The 10,134-nt window shown below is 36.0% G+C and overlaps 1 protein-coding gene across 2 annotated transcripts in view; it reads right to left on the minus strand.

Moving 5' to 3' along the window:
* The window catches only part of LOC114239752 (uncharacterized), a 29,490-nt gene extending 19,670 nt beyond the window's left edge, over positions 1 to 9,820 (minus strand). The window contains exon 1 of one of the 2 annotated variants that reach the window (XM_028170114.2): positions 9,720 to 9,820. The gene's annotated coding sequence lies outside the window, so the exon portion shown is untranslated. Of the gene's footprint in view, positions 1 to 9,477; positions 9,624 to 9,719 lie in introns of those variants that run through there. The other variant, XM_028170116.2, reaches the window with a different exon arrangement.
* Between the last annotated feature and the right edge of the window lie 314 nt (positions 9,821 to 10,134).

Raw genomic sequence — 10,134 nt, forward strand, 5'->3', positions numbered from 1 at the left:
GCAAAACGTAAAATTAAGCAAAAACAACGCATATTAAGTGAGTAATACTTTTCAGGTGTTAGCATTGAAAATAAGTGTATTCAGCTCCATTCTCTTTGCATGATATCTGATGCGCTCAAGATGAAAGGCGTTGCAATTCACAAGCAATTTGCCGCAGGGAATATGATAACCATGTAATATAGACAGAGAGTAAGTACATTGTTATAATAATTTTAAATGTAGTAATTGTCAACATGTTGAACGCTATGCGGCCCACCAGTGAGCCTAGCGTATTTTGGCCATTCGGGCCAAGCCAAAATCAGGGAATCAGTAACTTTTATCGACTTGAGATTTTCATTCTAAAATACGATAATTTGCACGGAAGATAAATTTAATTAGCGACTTTTAACGTCTAGTTTTAAATATATTTTAAAAAAGCTAAGGCTTATTAAGATTAAAATAAAAACTACGACTTTCTATTGGATTTGAAAAGCTTTTAGGAAGCATTTACGTTGGAATCCTCACGCGGCTCACGAATGATCCTCATGGCCCGAACGGTTCAGTAAGATAAGGCTCACCGGTGAGCACCGGGGCCTAAATAAAAAATACTCGATTTGTCATGTGGCGTTCAATGTGTAAAATTAAGGAATAAGAAATTGTACTAAATAGGAATTGTACACAAGAGATGACCTGTTGTTTTATTTAAATGTTTATATTTTACCTAGTCAGGTCATAAATTCTGTCACATGTTTAATGTAAAATAATTGAAACAAGTTTATTCATTATGTAACCATTCATATACCAAAATGAACTTAACAAAACATAGATTATTATGACACTAAAGTTTATTAAAAATGACCTCCTTGATTTTGAATACAGGCCTTCAATCTGCGCGGCCAGTCGTCTATCGCAGCACGAACGAGGTCCATGTCAATATCGGCGGCTGCCTTAATCAAGGATGTCTTGAGTGTCTCCAAATTGGGATGAGGCTTTGAGCACGCCTTTTCCTCCAAGTGTTGTCATATCTTTTAATCTAACGGATTCAAATCTGGGCTGGAGGAGGGCCAGTCTTCGTGCCGGATGAAGTCGATTTCACGCACCGCCAGCCAGTCTTGTGTGCTCTTCGCTCTATGAGCTGGCGCCGAATCTTGTTGGAATACCCAGTGCCTGTTATTGAACATGGTATGAGAAACAGGTTCCACAAGGTTCGTCAGGACTGTATTTTGATACACAACTGCATTCGTTTTTACACCTTTCTCACAAAAATGTACCTCTGTTAAGCCCCAATAAGAAACTCCCAACCATACCATGAGCGAGGATGGAAAATGACCTTGTTGGACACGCGGAATACGGTTGCTCGCTTCTTCACTACTGTGTGCGTACACCTTATCATTTTGTTTGTTGTAGCTCTCTTCTACGGTAAAAATTTTTTCATCCGAAAAAAGAATTTCCCGATATTTTTTTCCCGCGTACCGCTTCAACAAAGCGCGGCATCTCTTCAGTCTCAGGTCCATTAGACGAGCATTCAAACGATGTCCTGTTTTTCTTCGATATGCCCGAAGCCCTAAGTCTTCATTTAACACCCTTTTCACCGTGGTTCTGCTTAACCCCATCTGAAGGGCCAACAGTTTCTGCTTACGTTTGGGATTTCTTTGAATTCGCGCCTTCACAGCTTTTATCACTGCTGGAGTCCTAACAGACCGAGGGCGACCACTTCTTGACCTGTCATCTACACTAGAGTCTTCATTGTATCGTTTGATGGTACGATAAACGAATCTTTTGGTTATATTCAAATTTTTCAGTATGTTAAAAATTTGAATTGGCGCGTAACCGCAACGATGCAACGCAATAACTGCAACACGGTCTTCTTTAAGCGTCCACTCCATATTTAAAAATGAGTAAAAATTCTAAAAGTATACATTTTTATTTTCATGAACAATTCGAGATTCGAATTCAATAAACTTTTTTGTGGCCAGCATTCTAAAAGAAAAGTTTTTACTGTGTGACAATACTTATGACCTGACTACTTATTTATTTTTATTTCCCAAGTTTATTGTTTTATTTGGTCTGGAGATCGAAACCACCAATTGCAGCCCACGATTTATAGATATTTATAATATACGACTGTCGATTTATAGATTTGCATTTACTTATTATTGAAATCAGTAAATGCCTCATTGACAGTAGCAAGGCTCCATGGTCATGTTTTTATTTATTTATTTATTTATTGCCTAGATAGGTGGACGAGCTCAGAGTCCACCTGGTGTTAAGTGGTTATCGGAGCCCATAGACATATACAACGTAAATTCCGCCACCCACCTTTGAGATATGAATTCTAAGGTCTCAGTATAGTTATAGCGGCTGCACCACCCTTCAAACCGAAACGCATTACTGCTTTCACGACTGAAATAGGCAGGGTGGTGGTACCTACCCGTGCGGACTCACAATACGTCCTACCATTAAATCGCATGGAAAAAATTAGATATCAAAATATTCCGAATGATTTAGCTGTATAAAAAACTAGATAAAACGACTTTTTTTTATTAACCTTGTATGCAGATGAGCATACGGCCCTCCTGATGGTGAGTGGTTACCGTCGCCCATGGACTTCAGTAATGCTAAGGGCAGAGCCAAGCCGCTACCTGCCGTTAAGTACTCTCCACAAGCCTCTTCCTCATAGCTTAAAATTATACTCGTCGTAGCGCAGACATACATGGTCACACTACAGTACTAAAGTAAACGTGCTACGTTCTATCCATGACTGAAACAGTATAAGTGTACCTGAAGCTGAAATTGCTTTTACGAGCCAATGTTTATTTTAGGGCAGTTACTTGACGTCAAAGCTTTGAGAATTTGAAGCTTGTGGAGCTTCGTAATTTTACCCTATACGCTTTTACGTATATTTTAATAGTAACCGGATAATAAGATGGAAAATGAGAATGTTTTTCTTCTACCTTTACGTAAATTCAAAGTTCATTCATTAAATACACTTTGTCCGTATTTAAATGAAAATCGGATCTAATTTATTTCAGAGTTTGTCTATGAAGCAAGCGCTCTACTCAGCAGTTTGTTTGTGTACAAAATCATCTTTTTTTATATCTGTTTGTTTACATTTGTGTTATGATAAATTTTAATTGTCTGCGAAGTTTATTATTACATATCCGGTGTGTTTTTGTATTTAGGTTGTATTGCTTAATTTTTTTAAAAGGCTTATCTATTTTTCTGGCGAAGAACTCAGTGAGTAATTAAAATTGGGAATACAACTCAAAAGTTATCAAGAATTTAGTAGGGAACCGAATATACCTAATCATATGATATGACAAGGAAATTCTATCAAGGAGTTTTAATTATTGTCATGGTTAAAGGGATAAAACTAAGCTAACGGCAGTTACAAAAACCACGTGATCACAAAGAGAATGTCAGAACTGGGACTATTAACGCTCCGCTGTTAGGGTTGCCTTTATCGTACTTTCTCATCTTCTTCTACTACTTTTTTCCGTACGGCAAAGTTTTCAAAATATTCTTTCTATTCTTATGTTTCTTATAATAATATAATATAAATATATTATAATACAAACATATTCTGTTTTTTTTATTTTTATTATGTGGATCGGAATGAGGTGATTTTGATTTTTCTTTGATTGCTTAGATGGTTGGACGAGCTCACAGCCTACCTGGTGTTAAGTGGTTACTGAAACCCATAGACATCTACAACGTAAATGTGCCACCCACCTTGAGATACAAGTTCTAAGATCTCAGTATAGTTACAACGGCTGCCCTACCCTTCAGACCGAAACGCATTACGGCTTCACGGCAGAAATAAGTAAGGTGGTGGTACCTACTCGCGCGGACTCATAAGAGGTCCTACCACCAGTAAGACAATTTATTTCGGATTGTAATTAAATGGAATGAAACTCAACAAAACGAGATGAGAAAAGAGGCAGTGAATTCTCGGTACATGTAGGTATTATCTAATCTGTTCTGTGTTCTCGTTTTTAAACTCTATGGTCAATTTTGTAATTTGCATTTTTTTTAATTCTACCCGACGAAATGTAAGTAAAAATGGAAGTAAAAAGGTGTGTATGTGTTCTGGTAACCGCTTAATACCAGGCGGGTCGTAAATGCATTTGCGAGTCTAAACTATAAAAAAAATTCATAGAAAATCGATGTTTTTTCACACAATTTCACAATTTCTTTAAGAATTCAGTAAGCGTTCTTGTTCATAAAGTAACTAACATAATTATAAATAGTTTATTATTTATGATTGCTCACATAACGGAATACATACAAAGGTAAAAATCATGGAGACGATGATGTAGTTTTATCAAAGTTTCTTAATAATGTTAGGAAAATATGTATACATAAAACACGTTATAATTTTATCTACATAATATGTCCTTTTGTAAGTTCGCATCTTTGTGAGATTCTCCTTTCGTTTTTTATTAATTCGACAACCCCTTTTTTTTAACGCTGGGGAATAATACATAATTAATAATGATTAATAATAAACAATAAAAATAATTCGACAACCCTAGCTGTGGCGGTAATGAACAACGTACCACTGTACATAATGCCGTACACTTACTTTTTACTTACTAACTCGGTAATCTATTCTGTAATGTTTTCAACAATTTGCATATTCATTTCTGTTTATCTAAGCGATAAATTCTGATTTCGCACTGGTTTTGAATTTTAACAACTTTAATGCTGTTTCAAACAAGAGTTCTCTTTTTTATCTATTAAAGTCTATTTTAGTATAATTGTATATCAAAAACGTTGGTCTAAGATTGATTTCTGTTATATTTTATGTTAGTTTTACAAGGTGAACGGCCTTTGAGATATTTGTATGAAAGAGATTAAGAACTCAACGTTAAATGTTTCAGTAAAATCATTGTTGTTTTATTATTTAGTCATAATCAAAACGAATTATTGTAAATATATTAAAAGTAGTGGTTCTTAAGTTTTAGTGGTTAAATTAAAATAATGAGAATGCTATTTTGCCCATCGAGACACAAGATCGAAATTTCAAATGTATCGATTGAAGGAATGCGTTCAATATGCAATGTAATGTGTCTTTTTCGCGGAAAAAAATCGGCACGATCCACGTGTAGCCTTAAATACGTCTGAACACAAACAATTACGTAAATTTATAAAATTATTATAATATAAAAAAGTACGACGAAATAACTGTAAAAAATAAATGCAATTGTAAAACTGTAGTGTTTACGAGGAAGGAAAATTCGAGTTACGTAAGAAACAAATTTCTAACTGTAATCATTTTTGATTGAGAAATAAATGAAATATGATTAAAAACGAAAAAATAAACGTTTCTCATTGACAAAGAGTTGTACTAATCCTAATGAGATCGAACTTCAATGCAATTTGATTTAATATCTCGATTCAAACGTACCAGGTATAATGTATATTTAATAACCAATCTATACTAATATTATAAGAAGAAATATTTGTTTGTTTGTATGAATAGGCTCCGAAGCTACTGAACCGATTTGAAATATTCTTTCACTGTTTGGAAACTGCACTATCCCCGAGTGACATAGGCTATATTCTTTTACAAAAAATATGGACCCTGACTAAAAATCCAGTAATGTGACCCAAGTGTAAAAACATACCTAAAATATTCTTTACATCGTGCGCTGCGAAAACTATTGATGATAGAATAAAATAATGTGCTATGACGTTGTAGAACACATTATTGTTTACAAAAAGTGTCGCGACAGCATATGTCTAATATGTCATATGTCTATTATAGTTATACCACAATAAGTGTTCTTTTATTAAAAAAAATGAAACAACGTCAAATATTGCTTACAGCGAAGCTCTGACTCAATAAACTTAATGGATTTTATTTTGTATGTATATACTTTTTACGAAAATTAGAAATATAATAATAAAAAATAGTTAAAAAAATGTATCATTTAATGAAAATAAAAGTTCATTAAAATAATAATAGTCAAACTATTTTTATAATTTTCTTTTTTAGTAACCTGACGCAAATAGAAGGGTTGATGTGTGTGTGTGTGTGTGTGTGTGTTTTGTGTGTGTTGTACTTTTTTATTTTTAAATTTTTGTTAATACCCGAGAGAAGCCGGAGCGGTCCGCTAGTACAAAATATTTTGATAGCAGTTGTAGCTTCCATTTCCACGAAAAACGACTTCATATGCAATTGAGTTAGTTCGTTATAAAAGATGGCGACGGAAGAATTTGTCAATATTACACTTTGAGAGATTTTCTATTATATCTACTTCCCGATGTATATGAAAGTCTTAAATAATAAAATGAATATTATATACGCGTGATTAAAACGTAAACTAGACTTAATTACTTTTGCGACTAGTGACCGAAAACCGAAGAACATCCTAGATTTGTGATCTTGTTTGTTGTGTCTTTGTTATTATACATGGTCTGGCCATAAATACTGTTACAATTAAAAATAAACAAAATATTACGTTTGAATTTGGAATCTGTCATTTTTATATGGATTGCTCATTGAGTTTTCTCATTTTGGCGCCAATACATTGTTTTTTTTTTTTTTTTTTTTTTATTGCTTAGATGGGTGGACGAGCTCACAGCCCACCTGGTGTTAAGTGGTTACTGGAGCCCATAGACATCCACAACGTAAATGCGCCACCCACCTTGAGATACAAGTTCTAAGGTCTCAAGTATAGTTACAACGGCTGCCCCACCCTTCAAACCGAAACGCATTACTGCTTCACGGCAGAAATAGGCAGGGCGGTGGTACCCACCCGCGCGGACTCACAAGAGGTCCTACCACCAGTAATTACGCAAATTATAATTTTGCGGGTTTCATTTTTATTACACGATGTTATTCCTTCACCGTGGAAGTCAATCGTCAACATTTGTTGAGTACGTATTTCATTAGAAAAATTGGTACCCGCCTGCGGGATTCGAACACCGGTGCATCGCTTCAACACGAATACACCGGACGTCTTATCCGTTAGGCCACGACGACTACAAACTTGAATGTAACTTGAATGTAAGTATTTTGTTTTTATACACGAGTAATAAAAAATATAATGTATACTAATATATAAAGCTACAGTGGTTTTTACGGATGTTCCGTTATAAGTACTAAACCATGCATCCGATTGACTTGAAACTTGGTATTCATGTAGAAAATACATGTATTTAATGGATAGGCTAATATTTATATGAGTGTTGGCTTCCCTACACCAGTTGCGGGGGCGTTAATGATGAGAATCTTTGTGGGGTGAGAAATAATAATGTTAATTTTAAATGGCCAGCGAAGCGGACGAGTACAGCTAGTAGGTAATAATAGTTGGGAATAAAACACGCACGGCTATCCGGCCGCAAATTAGAATTCCCTGAGTTATGGGTACCAGAGACTGAGATACATACTTCTATATGTTTAAATACATGCATATACAGATAATAAACACCCAGACAAAGAGCAAACAAAACTGTTAATCACACAATGTTTGCCCGATGTGGGAATCGAACCCACAACCCTCGGAGTAAGAGTCAGAAACTTTAATTACTGCACCACCCTGTTAGTATTATTCTTTAAAAAATATTAGATACATCTAAAATTAGCATATGACGCTTTTCAAACTCCCCTTGACACTCTAACCTTGACGCAAAGAAATGAAATATTGACGATTGTCATCAGCGGATGAGCAGTGTTGCGACCACAAAACAATATGTTGCGATATTCAAATGGAGTGGGGTGATAAAGAGAACCGAATCGCTGTGATTGCATTACACAAAGTATGTATGGAGCCAAATGCAATTTTTAAAACTCTCCATACGCTTGGTATTAGTAAAATGTTTGCGTACCGGGCTATTAATAGATGCAATGAGACCTCCTCTGTTTGTGACAGAAAAATATCTGGCCGTCCACGTTGTGTTCGTACGAAAAAGGTGGTCAAAGCAGTAAGGGAAAGAATTCGAAGAAATCCTGTCCGAAAGCAAAAGATTTTATCTCGGGAGATGAAGATAGCACCTAGAACCATGTCGCGTATTTTAAAAGATGACTTAGGACTTGCAGCCTGTAAGAAACGTACTGGTAATTTCTTAACTGATAATTTAAAAGAGAATAGGGTGGTAAAATCGAAACGACTACTGAAGCGGTACGCAAAGGGAGGTCATAGAAAAATTTTGTTTACGGATGAGAAAATTTTTACAATTGAGCAACATTTTAACAAACAGAATGACCGTATTGCTCAAAGCTCTAAGGAAGCTTCCCAATTAGTCGACAGAGTGCAACGTGGGCACTATCCGACTTCAGTGATGGTTTGATGGGGTATTAGCTATGAAGGAGTGACTGAGCCATACTTTTGTGAAAAAGGTATCAAAACATCGGCACAAGTGTATCAAGATACCATTCTTGAGAAGGTAGTGAAGCCCCTTAACAACACCATGTTCAATAATCAAGAATGGTCCTTCCAGCAAGACTCGGCGCCAGGTCATAAAGCTCGGTCTACGCAGTCTTGGTTGGAAACGAACGTTTCGGACTTTATCAGAGCTGAAGACTGGCCGTCGTCTAGTGCCGATCTCAATCCGCTGGATTATGATTTATGGTCAATTTTAGAGAGTACGGCTTGCTCTAAACGCCATGATAATTTGGAGTCCCTAAAACAATCCGTACGATTGGCAGTGATAATTTTTTCCATGGAAAGAGTGCGTGCTTCTATTGATAACTGGTCTCAACGTTTAAAGGACTGTATTGCAGCCAATGGAGACCACTTCGAACAAGCTTTTTATACTTTAAATTGTTTTATATTTATGTATTAAACTAACACACTGTAAAAGTAATAAATGTTATTTGCAATAGAAGTTTTTTTTTCCTTTGTCTCAGTATTTATGGCAAGACTAGGTATTATCAAATTATCTTCAAACAACATGGTTTAATTTAATTAGCAAGCAATTCTTATTTTAATTTCCACGTTGAATTTATTAAATTTCTAATTAAGTTTAGTCAAAATCGAAGACGATCTTAGAAATTCGCGAGCTTAGGGAAATCTTCAATTTCCCGAAGTCTTCGGTCTGTTCATACCGCGCGTGCAAACAGAAATCTGCGGACGTGACTTTTCGTCAATTTTTCTTGTAATGACCACAAACATTTGTAGGTATATAATTTACCGTTGTTTTATTGATGTTCAGTTAAGGGCTTTCGAATGATTAAAACCGAAATGTTGTATTATCAGTAAAATTGTTGTCGTTTTGGCATTAATTTCAAAATAATAATAATATAGGACCACGATAACGTTTATTCATTTATGTTCTATGATGTACAGACTTTTTATTTGAGCCAAGAGTCGTAATTAATGTCAATAAAAAAGTAATGATGGTTCTTTGAATCGAAAACTATGCTATCATTAGCGTCTGAAATTTAATTTTCCATTCGTAAATATACAAATTAGTTTTGTGTGTTTCGGTATTATAAAAAAATGATTGTGTAAAAAAGACGTTGTATAAAATGAAGCCATTTATACATACGAATAGTTCAGCCTTAACTGGAAGTGTTCATGTCGCACAGAATAATTGAGTAATTATTTATATTATATTAATTTCCTATTGCATAGGCCAATGACTATCTACAAGGTAGGCTTATAGTGGGGTTTCAGGGTCTAGGGTGTTTGAGGGGTGGGGTGGGGTCACGCTGGAGGGGGGGTGTGCAAGGGGGTTCTGTGGAGCGGTTGGGTTCGTCGGGAAAGGTTGCATGCGTGTGTGTCGCGTACCGGCGGGTCGGTGTGAGTGCGCGACGCGGCGTGCGCTCGGGACGGCGGTCGAGCTGCCACTGGGCGGGACGCCTCAGCCTCTCCCGGAGTTCCCTACGCCCGCCCAACCTGAATCTCAGCGTTCCAAACTTTCTAATGCATCCGAGGACTGCTTCAAAAGCTCTCATACGTACAATGTGTTTAATGATAAACTTTCCAATTACTTACAACAAAATCGTACTGTGTTTCTGCGATGTCATTATTGCATGTCAGTTCAGATTACGAGCGGAATCCACCATCTTTAGAAAATGCTAAGGGCGGCTGTTAGTCGCTTTCGATTTAAACTGCCGGGTTCGTGGATCACTTAAGACGTCAAGTCTCCATTCTTATCTCAGTAAATTAATTTAATTTTCCATTTGCGTTAAGTTTTTTAGCA

Source organism: Bombyx mandarina, chromosome 09, assembly GCF_030267445.1.
Source record: "Bombyx mandarina strain Sakado chromosome 09, ASM3026744v2".
NCBI lineage: Eukaryota > Metazoa > Arthropoda > Insecta > Lepidoptera > Bombycidae > Bombyx > Bombyx mandarina.